General features: G+C 37.7%; 1 protein-coding gene across 2 annotated transcripts in view; it reads left to right on the forward strand.

The window, feature by feature from the left end:
• LOC127067747 (protein dachsous) overlaps window positions 1-15,821 on the forward strand; it is a 277,837-nt gene that overhangs the window by 107,871 nt on the left and 154,145 nt on the right. The window contains exon 1 of one of the 2 annotated variants that reach the window (XM_051003052.1): window positions 1,755-5,622. The exons of the other annotated variant lie outside the window; for it this stretch is intronic. The gene's annotated coding sequence lies outside the window, so the exon portion shown is untranslated. Of the gene's footprint in view, window positions 1-1,754; window positions 5,623-15,821 lie in introns of those variants that run through there. 2 annotated transcript variants of the gene reach the window in all.

Consider the following 15,821-nt stretch of genomic DNA (forward strand, 5'->3'; position numbering starts at 1 on the left):
TTTCAAACTACCATAAAGAGAAGAGAAAAAGATCGGAAATGTCGATCGTGGGATCTTTTCTCAGGGACGAATCGTTGGTGGACGTAATGACAACAATAATTCCATAGGGTAGTGTGAACTCGGCATTTTTGCCGGCTGTCGCTGAAGCATTCTCAATCTGTCATCGAGCTCGGCCCTACTCGCCTTCGAGAGACGACTATTAATCAGTTCGGTCCGGTCGGTAGTCCCTTTAAACGGATTTAAAAGACGACACCGACAAAGGGCGGCTTTTTCGCTCAACCTTACTCACCCCACTTCTATCCTTACCAACGCGACGCGATGGCATTTCATCCCCTCTCGAGAACCTTTCTACCTCTGCGGAAATATTACGTCTTACCCACGCTCTGCTTTTGACTCGTTTCTTTTCCTTTCTTTAACTTCCTTTTCTAGAGCCCGTTTCGTTCAAAACGTTCCTTATATTTCATCGTTCTTCCCGTCTATACACGAGAAATATTTTTATTTCTTCAATTGATTATCGATTATAGAGATATTTATACCTATAAGATATCCGAATCGACGTTCTCATAAATATGTTCTCACTTTTAACATTTTCTTTTCTTCAATCGGAAGGTTTAATAGCTGAGAACGAACATTGCGACAAATCACAGAGTATTGTCGAACGATAGCCTGCCGATATTCGTTATCCTTCTCACAATAATTACAACGAGGAGGTATCGACCGGTCGATGTTTCATTGGCTCGTCGCCATAGTTCTCATTTTTTTTTTCTTCGACTTCGTATACATCCAATCCTCTCTAACCGCCTCTCAGTAATTACCTTTCCCCTCCTTTTTCCTCTCTCTCTCTCTCTCTCTCTCTCTCTCTCTCTCACTCTCTTAGCATCTCACGCGCTAATCGAATCTCAACGGTGGTGCCGTTAGGTTCGCCGCGGCATGGAACACACAGCACGCATACTTACACGCGCGTATACAGCATTCTCTATGGAAATACATGGCACGATAGAGGAGACGCCATTAGACGACTCTTATCGAAGCTGAGCATACGATGCTACACCGGAAAATAATTTCACTCCCACGCGAAACGCGCGAACTTTGATCTACCATTTTGTCACGTATATTTCACCTTTAAAACGCCAAATGATTTTATTCGAGATTTGTACGGTCTTTAGCTGATGAATTACACTTATCTCGTTAAAAAAAGAATTTATGGAAATAACGGGAACGAATTTTTTTATTTTATTTTACTTTATTTTATTCTTTTTTTATTTCTTTTTCGTTTATTTAGTTTTTTTATTTTTTCGTATAGACCTACATATGAAAATGATTTCTTGAAAAGTCATTACTAAAATAGCGAAATAGCGAAATATTTATGAAAGGGTTTGCCTGGATACCACGCTAAAAGCGTTATTATAAACGGTCTACGAACTTATCTTACGAAATCCAGTATAATTTTGGTAGGTTAGCATTTGGCCAAAGTTATGCGTTAGCTACGCCGCACCTCATTGTCCTTCCGGCGAGGAACCATTTTGCCTTGGAGCGATCCTTTAACGACCGGCCTGGTTATTGCGAAAGGAGGAACCAATGTTTTCTTTTATGACTCTCGTTTTCTGTTTGCACACACAATACGATTTATATATATATATATGTATAAATATAATTAGCTAATATGATAAAAGATGAGCAGCTGCTTTAAGATTCTCGAAAAATTTGTAGAAAAATATAGTTAATTTCGAAATTTAAATTTAAATATGTCCATGATGTAGTCGATCAAAAATAAAAAGAGAGATTTTATGATAAATTGAGCATCATCGAATTATCGTTGTGTCAGCAAGGTACGAATCATCGCTCGAATACGCGAAATCGGTCTGCTTATCTCACGCTTATTAAATCGACGTTCTTTCGATAACCTTCTTTCTCACTCTCTATCTTCCTTCCTCTCTCTCTCTCTCTCTCTCTCTCTTTCTCTGGTAAGAGATCGAAACGAGGCACCCGATCGATCAGTATCTCGAATCGGCACCGTAACTACAACGTCTCGCCGTCTCGTACATAGAATCACGCGAATGTCTCTCCTAACGGTACCAGGACACGAGGAATCTGGTTGGATGTTAAGAAGGAAGGACGTCAGCGTGTGTCGATCACGGATCGACTTGGAAAAGAAATTCGGAGAAGGATCGGATAACGATGATGACGATCGCGTTTATATATTATATATACATCCGAATGATTTTACGATGGCTTGTCAAAGAAAAAAAAAATTTACAAGCCATATTGCACAAAATGATATTTATAGATGTTTAATAAACGAAGAAGAGAATATAGAAGAGAGAATATAAGTATAGAATTCGTCTGGAATCATTTTTCTTTCAGTAATTTCTTCATCTTATTTGTACAAAGAAAAAGAATTGAAAGTATCACGAAAGGGTTTCATTTGTCTTCGTCGTTGGCAGTAATGAGTAAGCGTTTAAAATGGCAAGAAACAAGTACGAGTAAACATCGTAGGAATTTGTTGGGTGTCTCAAAGAATGTCTCAAGTAAATGATACAAACGTCAAGTATAATTATCGTGATGTTTATACACGGGTGAACGGATGAATGTGAGATCATGATTTTTAGTAGTACTCCCTTTATTGATAAGTCTGAGATTAATCGTGTTAATCGTTTTATCGACGGCCATAACTAATCTCATCGTGTATTTGAAAAAAATCTGATTAAAAAAAATTTCTACCAGTTTTCTCGATTGACGAACACAAGGACGAAAATGAAAAATTCGATTCTCGTTGAGTTAACGAGCTTGCGAGCTCAAGTTAAAAGCCTTACGAAGGGCTACGCGAGGATTAAGATATCACGGGGATTACTACGAGCGCATTTCGAACGAGTCAAGAAGACGTTGCTGAAGAAAGAGGAGAAGGATGAGAGGAGGCTTAATGTGCATCAATGGTGTATTAACATCCCTTAGGAGCGGACGACTAATTGCATAAAGCCGTATAATCCGCGAGATTTCGCTTAACAAAGCCGCACCGCGTTGGATTATATCAATTAGAGGCTCGTGCAAGAGTCTTGGAGAGGGAAGAATGAGAAAAAAGAGAAAAGGAAAGAGAGAGAGAGAGAGAGAGAGGGAGAGAGTAAAGAGAGAGTAAAGAGGGTTGTTGCGAGAAGAGGTTCTAATAGTTGCGCTTGTAACGCCCGTAACTTGTATTAAGTGTTACCGGTTGGTGTGCGACAAGAAGCTGATTATAATAATCCCGTTTGTAAGACTAGATAGAAAGTTTCAAACCAACGCTTTTCTATAATTGCAATAGGTCGTTTTCTATTTATGAAAAAAAATTTCCTTCAATAAATTTTGCCTTTAATAATCTTCCATTTAACCATGTAGCTTTTAAATGTTTACCAGAGTCTTATCGATGTATTACATTAATTCTAACGTGTAGTAGATATTTCAAAAGATAACGATTTATCTATGAGAGAGGAATCGTATTTTATGAAAATTTTATATAATATTTTTACAAGAGGGGTACGATATAAAAGGTAGAAGAAAGAAAATCAAAGTTGGTTCATCGCGTTGGGTATGAATTTAATAAACGAATCAAATGCAATTAGGGCCTGGCCAATAGAGCGAAGTGAAAGGGAGGCGAGACAGCATCGATGAGGTATACGTACATACATGGGCGTGAGAATGAAATATTGTAATTCATTTGGCGCCTCCGGGCTTCGGTAAGGATGCATTACTCGTTCGTTATTGCGCGATAACGCCGAAAATGCCTTGGAGCTTCGCGTGTGCGAGAGAGAAGGGAGATCTTCTTCGCGTTGGAAAGAAGGAATGACCTCAGATGGATATCGGTTAATGGCTTTTTTCGAGCCCTCGTGAAAAGAGAGTCAAGGAAGTGAGGGAGAAAGAGAGAGAGGGAAAAAGAGAGAAGAAGAGAGAGAGAGAGAGAGAGAGAGAGAAAGACAGAAAGAAAGAGAAAGCAGCAAAGAATCAGAAGCAATATCCGACTGGTTAGCGCTGGACCGAATCTTCTCTTTTTCTCTCTCTCTCTCGTCTTCTTCTCCTTCTCTCTCCTCCTCTCTTGTTACTTCTTCAACTCGTTGCACATGCAACTTCGGTAGGAAGGACGACGACTAGTCGGGACCAGGAACTGTTTAACATACGATAATACTTGATTTTGTCCCTTTGCCTCTTGCCTGTAACACGTGTGATACAGTGACGTAGTGCTGTTGCACGTTTGTCCACCTCGCCTCGATAAGAGAATTTCTCCTTCTCTCTCTCTCTCTCTCATGCTTTCGTTCTTCTCTCTTCTTCTTTCCTCACGGGTGCGTGCGTTTCCTCCTCCGCACGCGAACAACGTCGAGAGCTCCGGATTAGCTATCCTTTAAGCCCTTCGAGCGATGATGGCCCTCGCCAGCCCTCCCGTCGTTCCCTCATGAATTTGCCATCTGTTGTCTGCGAAGTCTCAAATTTCTTTCTCGAAAGTGTATCCGAGTTTTAATAGGGCGATTAACGACCCGTTAATGAGGCTTCTACGTATATGAATATTTTAAATACTTTCGTTCTTATTATTAAGACGTGGCAATTTGACGTTGAAGGATATTCGCGAAATTCCCTCTTGATAATGAAATAAGAGAAAGTGGAGAAAAGAAACAAAGAAGAATAGTACAATAGCTTAGATGGATTTATTAAATATTAGTGGGATTAGTTAACAGCGTGGTATTAACATCAAAGTGGTATTCAATTTTGCATAAATCTTTCGCTCGAATTTTTTTGTTCTTGCGATAAATACGTCTGAACTATATCGAAGTTTAATTAGAAGGGTTAGAAGAAAAGGATGAGAAATTCTTCTTCTTAAAAGGATCATAGTCGATCGCAAAGAAAATTGTAGACGGTGCATTACTAATTAAATGTTATCCATCAAAGCTCCTTAGTTTCTTTCGGACTCGTTTGTACCTTAAGTAGAATTATAATCATGGTTTAATCGATCGACGTATCGGAAGGCCTAGAAATTTATATGAAAACATTATGAAAGCAATTGAAATTTTATACGAGGTTATTAGAGGTAATTGAGGAGGAAGTCGAGCGATGCGTTCGTTGAAGAGTAACCAACCTATTCGCTTCTTAGCTATTCGAATCTCTATCGCTTTAAGTCGGAACTAGTTATCCGAGTAATTTCAATAGGAAACGTGCTATGCATTTTCATGAAATATTAAAATGGAACGGTCATCGTTTGTTAAATCATACACAAATTACTATTTATTTATTTTGTTGTAATTAATCTATAGCTTTACCAACGATTGGTTTACTGTCATATTTATCAATATAAATTATCAACAAGCTACCCTGTTTTTAAATTGCCTCGGAAAATCGATATTAATATTAGAGTATATATTAGGAAAATATTTATTTACAAAAACATATACAGTAGATAATTACGTGACAATACGACCTCAGATATCTAAGTATGTATATAATCACGTAGCAATGTGACCTCTGTTTCCATTTCTTCTGTGCTTTGTCCTTTCGTCTTGTTCGTCGTGCCAGTCGTTCTAAGATCGTAGTAGAGTAAGCATCGCGTGAGACCGGAGCTGAACGATAAACTTCAATCCTTGGTTTTTCTTCTTTCCCTTCAACGATGTAAGTGACTCTCTTATATCGAATAAAATATATAATTATATTTAGTTTTAATTATATCATATATATGTGTGTATTAATCAAAAACTAGTGTATTAATCTGGATAAAAATCTAATACTTCGAAAAAGTAGGTTAATCAATATCTCAATCGTTTTGATCAATCTCAGTCAGGCACGTAAATTCGATATATTATCTGGGACTTATCTTCTCTAAAAATTTTCGTTTATGAGCTCGATAAAAAAGAAAAAGAAAAAAAGTACAAACGATATTTGAACGATATCGATCCGATTAAACCCTATCGATAGGTATTTTAATTTTCAATTTTCACTCTCTCCTTCGCACGAAGCTTCGAAAGGAGGAACGAGTAAGAAGTACAGAAGAAAAAAAAGAAGAAGGGTTGCAAAGAGGAAGGTTTCTTCGTAGAGTAGTTTCGCATCGTGCGAGAGCATCGACTCATTAATCTCCCGTGGTAATTGCGACCATATTCCGAAGGAGCCAAGCTAAGATTCCTTCTTTCTCTTCTCTCTCTCTCTTTCTTTCTCTCTTACACTCTCTCTTTCTTCATCTTCTTCGTCTTATTCCACGTCATCCATGGCAAAGGATAAAAAGTAAGGACGGTGTACTCAGCGGGGAGGACTTCTCGATAGCTGTCCGTCAATGCGCAGATCGATCGTCAATAACGACTCTAAGAAGGGCCGCAAAGGAATCGGCCCTTTTTAGTGTTGATCCTTTTCTCTCTTTCTTTATTATTATGTTTTTATATTCTTTCTCTCTCTTTCTCTTTCTCTCTCTCTCTCTTTCATATTCTCTCTACATTTTCGATCTCGTATTTTATATTTTTATGTTAACAACGTAACGAAAATATTCAATATTTCATTTTATAATTTAGGTGTTATATATTACGTATAATTTCTGCCGTAATATCTGCTTAATTTCGAAACAAAGAAGGCAAGACAGAAAAAAGAGAGAGGGGAAATTTCCAAATACACATCACGTAACTATTATGACTCATCGAATAATTTTGTTTCCTTTATTTAATCCCTTACTCGGTTTGTTTACTAGCGAAGATACAACAAAGAAACTGTACGTGTTGAAGCGTGTTAGACTCAGGTCACAAGGACAAAAGCTATTTGCGTTCGTTTAGGATATTAATTCGTCGTACTACTTCGGAGAGTTAAGACACTTTTCCAATCTATTTAAAACGAAATAATTTTTACTTAACAAATATCAGGATAACAAATAATAATCGCATCTCTTAAAGTGCATTTGAAAAATCGTGTTTTCAAGAAAATAGTGTTTAGTGAGCACAATTTGCATATAAAATTAAGTGTGATAAGATAAAAACTTTAAGAGCGATTTTTAAGTCGTAGAAATTCACAACAATTTTGGATTCTTACGAAAAGAGTGAACTTCAGGGAACTTCATAAATAAATAGTAAGTAATAAATAAAAGAATGAATTCTTTTCGCTTATTATAAATTTGATAAGTAATTAACAAATCGCTTATTCATAAGTGTTTTATAATTTAAAGTAAAACATTATAATATTAAAGTATTATAATATTACAATTATTATAATATTAAATTACAATATTATAAAAAAAAGTAAAATTTATAAGAATGAAAATGATTGAATAACAAGTACTATTATCAGCGTAGCGTAATATCGTAAAGTAAATAATTTTAATATATCAATTTACCACTGTATCAACTAGCTCGTGTATTTCTAATCGATAAAATTTTCCGTCTTTCTTTCTCCTTTCTCATCATCATTATCGTCGTCATCATCATCGATAGATTAAGAAGACATCGTTTCTTGTTAATGGAACTTCACTTGTCAACTATAGGTATTTAACTATACACCACTTGTTTCTTAACTATCTTTCTTTCTCCTTTATCCTCATCTTTTTTTCTTCCTTTTTTTTCTTTTTAACATTTTTACTTCAGCGAATTTTAATTCGGCACCATCTCCAATATTAAGAAGGCGTCATTTCTTAATTGTGTTCGCTGCCTATCAGCCTTTCTCGAGGGATGGTAAATTAATTATGAGCTTGCATATTATTTGAATGATCGTTGGCTGCCGATCCTCCTCCTATTTCTCTAACCCTCTCTCTCTCTCTCTTTCTTTCTCTCTTTGTCGTTCGTTCACTATGCGGATGCCGCGGTCACCATTAATTATCAACCAATGTAATGACCCGAACGACCGATCCTCTTTCTCTTTTTCTCTTTTCGGTATTTTAACGATCGTCCTGCTCTCTACCAAGGGGCCACCTGTAAAATTTGTGCGCGATAATTTTCTACAGACTTGCCTTGCAAAGGAATACGCTAAGGAAGATAAGCCGGAGTTATACGAGTTAATCCTGCGATTCCGAATGTATCTTTAGAAGAATGAAAGGGAGAGAAAGAGAGAGAGAGAGAAAGAAAGAGAGAAAGAGAGAATCGTTGTTCTCGAAAAGCAAGCAAAAATCAATGGGAATACGAGCATTAAATAAAAAGTTTATCGACCTGTATTCGAGCTTACTCCTGTGATCATTTTTTAATCACGTGTCATCTTTTTTTCAACTGAGTGAATTTGGTGATCGCATGATTACCGTGATATTGTTTAATAAATATTAAGGAAAGATTCAAGGTTATAGGTAAATAAAATTAAGTTCCAAAATAGATAATTAAAAAGATACATAAAAGTAGGTTTAAAAAGTCGTAATTAAGAAAAGAACAAATTAAAAGATGAAAAAAAATAAATAAATAAAAATACAAAAATATAGAAAATCAAAAAAAAAAAGAAGAAACGTCGTTCGGTTCTAATTCGATAGTGTTTGAAGGTGGATGTTTCCTTCGGGCAAGGAATAGCAGATCATATTGTAGGTACGTATCTTCCTAAGATCCAGTAGTGAAGGGGGAGGATAAGATAATAAAAAGAGAGTAGAAAGAAAAGAAGAATAAGCGGAAGCCACACGCCGGCGGCCGACAAAATGATCAAAAGGCAAATTTCATACATTATTTTCACTTTAATGCTACCGTATCGCAATTTATGGAGGGGGTCCGGATTTATGCCGGGCAACACGTACCTACCTATATAGGTACGCACCACGGGGCCTAATCTCGTTCGAGTCCAGGACCGGAGGAAAACACCGGCTGCATCCATGGTTTCTCTTTACTTTATAAACAAGAGGGACGACGCTTGTATGATCGGCACGCGACGACGAAACGATGAACACGTGCTACTTCGATCATAAAGTATATGGTACTTATTTACTTCCTATCGACATTTTTTTTAAACGTGTCGTTTCTGTTAACCATAGCCGATAAGTACGACTCGAGGTATCCTTGTATTTTCTCTTCTTCTTCTATTTCTTTTTCTTTCTCTTTTTGTCTTCGCGAAATCGAAATGTTAAGTTACTTGCGAATGACGTAACACGACGTCCATCCAGCAATACTCGTCTAGTTCTTTTAAAGTCGTTCGTTACGGTTCGTGAATTTCTTTCGTGCGGATAGAATTGCGGATAGAGAGGTATAGAAGAATCGGAGAACAAGAACTATCCAATTAGTATGGAATGTACGCTAAACCGCAAAGTACGTAACCTAAGTACAGGTGGAAGAGAACGATTAGAGGCAAGAAGTTCATCGATCTAGTTCGAAGAGAATCCACTAGATAATACGGTGTTCTTGCTTTCGAAAGGTTACCTATGTAAAAGGAAGAAATAATATCTAGTGGACATGGGCCATATGTTACGAAGAAACAAATTACGTGAACGAATCGAATTACAATAAAATAGAAAAGAAAAAAAAAAGAGAGAGAACGATCTACTAGGGATATTAAACTCGAACGATTTCCACTCGTGGCGGTTCCTAACGCGTTCGATACTACTTCGTCCTGGGGACCGCCAAGATCTTACCGCGATTTCGCATATAAACTCTCAGATTTGCGGTCCATCGTGCGACCGTGGTTTTGCCCTTTCTCTTTCTCTTTCTAACACGTTTCTCTCTGTCTTTCCTTCTTAAACTCTTCGCCATCGTTGGTCGATTGGTCGGCATTCCAGACGCGACTAATACGACCGTTACGTTTGTAATAACGAAACGCCGAACCTCTAAGCGGCTGGCATTAATTAAGAAACGGCCTGAGCGACGCGAAAAAATCTATACCGAGAGGACTCGAAGCTCTCTAAAATCATCCTCCTACCGTTTTCAAATTGTCCATTCTATCCTCATTTTCTTCTCCTCCCTCGCTACTCGATCTAAACTATAGCTGGCCTTTAAATTCTCTTTTTTCTTTCCCTTTCTTTTTCTCTCTCTCTCTTTCTCTTTCTTTCTCTATCTTCCTCTTTCTCTCTTTATTTCTCTTTGAGATAAGAAACTCATGCGATCTCCTCGGAGACCTTTCCTTTTCTCGAAAAAGCTGACGAACAGAATTTGACGTTTCCTGTCTTATCGTGTCCCTTCTTTCTATGTAATTTGTTCAATCGCACGATTAAATCGATTACGAAGTGTTCGTCGTTAACGAGCGTTAATGCTTCCTCGATAACCAAACTCGTTACGAGCGATATCGTCGACTAATTCTTTCTCGCACTTAAGAACGTTCATTTTCTTGCTTGCTTTAGGTTACGAGGCTCTCTCCCTTTCTTTCTTTCTCTTTGTCTGTCTCTCTCTCTTTCTCCTTTTTCTCCCTCGACTACTAGAGGACGACTAGAGGACTTTTAAAATTCCTAGAAAAAGATTTACCGACGTGATCGTAAAGGAAATACGAGATCTTCATTTTTCAAATTTTGCCTTTCTTTTTCTTTTTTTTTTTCTTTTCTTTTTAATCTCGTAAAAAGAAGTATATAGAAACAATGGAACGTAATCCACGAGCGAGTATCTCGGAAGCAATTAAACGTTCTTCGTTCTTATCGCGTTGGATCGGCCGCTTACACGCTGTACATGTTTAGTCGTTAATAGCCTTCGCGCAGAGATTTTTGCGGATCCTTCGATACGAAATAAGTCTCTCGTATATTCGATATAATCCTTTGAATCGATCGCGTTAATTTTGGTTTACGCAACATCATTCGTTTCTTGTCTCTTTTCTCTCTTTTTTCTTTTATGTTAATTTTTATAATTTTTCGTCAACGTTGATAGTTCGACCGTACGAATGAATCATTAAATGTTCATCTTCGTTTTAATCTTCTTTTTATCTTTCTCTCTCTCTCTTTATCTTTCGTTTTTGATTTAGGAAAATCCAACGATTAGATGATCAGAGAAATCGGAGGTCGCGTTCAATCATCCGGATCGACGTGGAGCATGCGCGAACACGCAGGATAATTGGCCTTTTGATATAAATAATTATGATCTTGAGGATAATCGATCGATTTAAGCCGGATGGCGTACTACGTGTACTACATGAGTAGTCTCCGTAGACCGGATAAGAGTCCTCGTTAGCCCTCAATGAGCAACCTCGTCGTAATTATCCGAACGGGCAGTTCGCTCGTTCGTTTTATTTATTCGTCAAATATCCATGTTTAATCTTGTATATAAAAATGATACATTATATTTTCTACGACAAGGTGTATCATTTATTCATTATTATATTTTTTAAAAAATCATCAACATCCTCGAATATATTCTAATGCATGGACGTTCGTATTTTTTATTTAAGGGAGGAACATATGCGATAAGAGAACGTTTGGAGAGTGTAAAAGTAAAGGGTTATCAAAACTCGGAGAAAAGACCTAAATCTTGTCGGTTATCTTTCAAGCTTATCATTAGATAAACACTCCTACACGTTATACCGTCGTAAAAATAAACTTTTCACGGTTAAACCTTTTCCATGTGAAACTTATCTTTCTTTCTCTTTCTCTTTTTCTTTACTTTCTCTCTCCCTCCCTCCTCCTCCCCCTTTCTCTCTCTCTCTCTCTCTCTCTGTTTTTCTTTCTTGCAACTTTCGCAGTTAAATCCCACAATAAATTCTGTGCTCGTTCCTACCGATTACGACTTTCAATCGTAAATCGTTTCTTACTAACTTGTACTCTTTCCTCGTAAAGTCCATAACTAGTTGGAAATGCTTTTAAACGAGTTCATTGTGTGAGTGTATGTACATACGTACGTATGTACGCACTTTCTTCCTTCTTTATTATTTTCGTCTAACATCGCTTTGATAAATACATTGTAATTAATTTAGTTACGGAATGTTCGATGACACATAAGAGTTTGGATCTCTTGCAACGGAATGCATCATTCGTAAGAATTCCTCGAGTCAACATCATACTTATGAACTGAGGACGTGGCACGTAATTAAGTATCGCGTGTAATATGCCGGATGTTCGTATTTATCTGATTATGAGTATAAGATTAAAAGAGACAGAAAGAGAAAGAGAGAGAAAGAGAGAAATAGGTAGAAAAGAGTGTGACGATCAAGATACTATGTACATTTCTCTCGAAATGAAGTAACATGAACAGGAAAGAATGATTCGTGTCAAATTAATTCGATTATACTTATCTATAGTTGAAAAGAATTCTGCTTGTCATACGAGAAATAGCTATTGATATTTTGAGAGAATTATTTGTATGCGATTGCTCGAATAATTATTAAGAAAATCATTCTCTCTCTCTCTCTCTCTCTCTCTCTCTCTCTCTTTCTCTCTTTTTCTTTCTTTCTTACAGGGCATATAATTCGCCGTAAGTAATCCGAATAATGCATGGTAATAATTCAAGCAAAATAATTAATTACTATTCCGTGGAGCAATTACTTACCGCGATATGATACCGTGCAACATTTTATTACTGACTTATTACTACTCGCGTATTAAACTACCGTCTCTCCACAATGAATCCAAACTTGTTCTTTTCCTTTTTATGATCCTTTTCGATCTCTCCTTTTCTTTTCCTTTCAATACGAATATAACAAATCGAGCTAATCGAAAACTCGAATTCGAGAAATAATACAGGGAAATCCGTCTCCAAACTCACTTTTATCTTATTATCTCTTTTCTTTTTCAATTAATTAAATACATACAATAAAGTTATTCGTATAATATCGAAAAAGAAAATCTCTTTATAATGCAACGCGCAGAAAGTGTCTTAAACGTGTCTCTCTACTCACGCGAATAAATTGAGATTTCATGTACGTTTCCAATCATCCGTATCACGGACCACCCTTGACAGGAATCCTCGAATCAGGGTACGAAGAAGAGACTAATAAGACGAAAAGAGAGAGAGAGAGAAGGAGAAAGGAAGAGAGAAAAGAAAGACTGAGTACAAAACTATGTCGAAAAAGAGCCGAAGCCCATAGCGAAGATAAGGTCGAGTATCTTACCGTCAGGCAGTATCAACGCGAACAAGCGTGAAAGAGTAAGGAGAGAAGGACGTTGTTGTCGTCGTAGTCCGCGAGGAGAAAGAAGAGGAAGACAGAGTAACGAATCCAAGAGGTAAAAGAAAAGGACTTGCGGTATTCGCGGGTGGAATCTTTACGCGAGTTTTTACGAGGCTTTTCGAGATTTCGCTGACACGTTCGGTGGCCGCGGGCTACGAATGGAATGTCGAAAGGAGACAGTGAGAACTAACTTCTTCCTCTCTCTCTCTTTCTCTCTCTCTCTCTTTCTCTCTTTCTCCATCTGCTCACTTCGTCAAGGAGGCTGTAAAGAGCCGCGAGATATGGGTCCTTAATGGCCTCCACGGTTATGGTCGTCTGAACTAGTTACGTTTTATCGGTCCTTCCATTTCGTGAGACTCGCGTATTCCTTCCTTTACCCCTCTCTATACATTTTATCCCATATCGACTCTTCCAAACACTTCTTCCTTCGCGATAAGAACTTCCCTTCGTTCGGTCTCGCAAAATACTCGGAGAATTATAAACGTTCGCAAGTGTGGTGTTGACCCTGTAATAAAAACGCGATAATTGACGTGTCTCCGTGATTACACGCTGCGTTCGGATATAACGATTAGAGGTATCATGTTATTGTTGGTAGTTTAAACGGATCTTAAACCGTATCCGTTTCTCTAATGTTTTCTTTTCTTTTCTTTTTTTTTTTCGTTGAGGATTACGGAAGAAGGTATGTATCTAGTAGCTAAAACGGTGGATATCTAAATCGTACGAGCCATCATCGGGCTCAATTAGCTTGGCAAATAACCTCTAAGATATATACTTTCCGACGAGCTCACTCTGTGGTTAATATACTCGTCTCTTCTTCCTTTCAACCTCGACTAGACGTTATTCGAACGGTAATCGAAGGGATTCCGTGGCGAGCTGGTGACTGCCAGGAAGATAGAAAAGACGGGAAAAAGAGAGAAACACTCAGTTGAAGAGAAAGAGAGACGGAAAGAGAACCGATATCGGTTTGTGGACCTATAAGAAGACGGCTCTCTTACGTTCTTCCGAGAGGAGAACGTTGAATTCCAGAGATAAAGCGAGCTGGTATTACCCACTGTCGGGATATTTCAATTCCGTGCCGGTTTTGTTATCTCTTCGGTCGTTGACTTCCTGTATGCCAGCGAGAAGGCGTCGGCTTTAACGTAATTACCGACAAATTGTCTCGACTTCGAGATGCACCAGCTTCTTCGGTGAGTTGTCCCTACAACGCGACGTTACGACGAATCTTTTTTTCAGATTCGTAATCGAAAATCGGACGTCAACATTTTTCTTAAACTTTTACTGTGCTATAAATAAATTTTGACGAAACCCACAACTTCTTATCGATCGGACAAACTTTAATATTTATTTTATATCGAACATTAAGTCATTTTTATATATATATATATATATATATATATATATATATATATATATATAAAAAGAACAAACACTGAGTCCACGTAGAATTTTACAATCGTCGAGAGATGTCAAATCGGATAGAAACCTTTTATCGTCGCCATCTTCGGTAGTTGCGAACGCATTTTATCGCTTAGACCTTTTCGAAATCTCGTGCTTTTCCATGAAAGAAAGAAGAACGAAGAAGAAGAATGACGAAGAGGAAGAAGGAGAAGAAGGAAAGACGTTGATAGGCATTTCTTATGTACTTTGGAGTGCACTTTTATGGCCGTCCGATGTAAAGGTAAATTAAATAAACAGAAGAAAGAGGGAGGATCCTCGTGTGGCGGCAGAAAAGCAAAGGCAGACCAGAAATTACGTGTGTAGACCGTTGAATCCGAAGAGTGGAAGAGATAGAGAATGAGAAAGAAAGAGATAGAGAAAAGAAGGTGAAAAGGAGCGAAGCATTTAGCGAGCAGGTGCTACATTGCCTTGGTAAGCCATCGTCGCCATCGTCTTTATATCGCTTTGATAAAACATCCAACCTTTTATTCCGCTCGCTAAACGCATTAAAAATCCGGTAGCACGGAAGATCTCGAAAGATTCACACTTCCATAGAAAAGTCGGCCATATCGTGTTTTTCCAAGTTTTCCGATAACGATGATCATTGTTTTCTTCGTTCTTTTCATATAGATATCTCGAAGTATGGGACGAACGAAGGATCGTAAAAAAGCGAGCTAAAGCTGATTCAATGATACGAGAAAGAGAGGGCAGTAAAAAAAAGAAAATAAAAAAGAAAATATTAAAGGAGATTTCTTTGCGGATTAAAAGCCCATCTTTTTCTCTTTCGTACTCTTCACGATCGAAGAAATTTTGCTCGGTAAAATTATTCTCTTTTCTTTTTAGGTTTAAATTATATATTTGTCTTATTCTTTTTCTTTTTTGTTCTTTTTTACGAAATCGCGAGATTAAGCGATTAACGAGGGATCGAGTCAAGTCAATATTAAATCTTGCAGTACTTGCTTTTAACGATAAGTCGAAATACAAATGTGCTGCCTCGAGGTGCCCCCTCACGTTTCATTTACCGCACACCTAAACTCACAGAGAGAAAGAGAGAGAAAGAGAGAAAGAGAAAAAGAATACCGCCAACCGAAACGAAGAACGACACTGTTTATCAAGAGACACGGCAATACGGATCTTTTATTGGTGAGCTTCTTTCACCTCGAAGAGAACTCGTTTGCGAACCATCTAGATGCACCAACGTACTGACTTTTATAGAAACACCATGGTGGAAAGTAAGCGCACAGGAGGGAACCGTAAAAGAATCCAACAGAAACTTACGAATAAGCGCTCAACATTACGATATTTACAGGAGTCCAACGGGTATAGGTCTCAAATATTTGGGCTTTTAGGCGTGTTTGAGAAGACGAACGAATGGACGAAACGTGGTGCTGCTTGACGGGAAACATGAAACGGTCCTCTTTGCA

Source organism: Vespula vulgaris, chromosome 11, assembly GCF_905475345.1.
Source record: "Vespula vulgaris chromosome 11, iyVesVulg1.1, whole genome shotgun sequence".
NCBI lineage: Eukaryota > Metazoa > Arthropoda > Insecta > Hymenoptera > Vespidae > Vespula > Vespula vulgaris.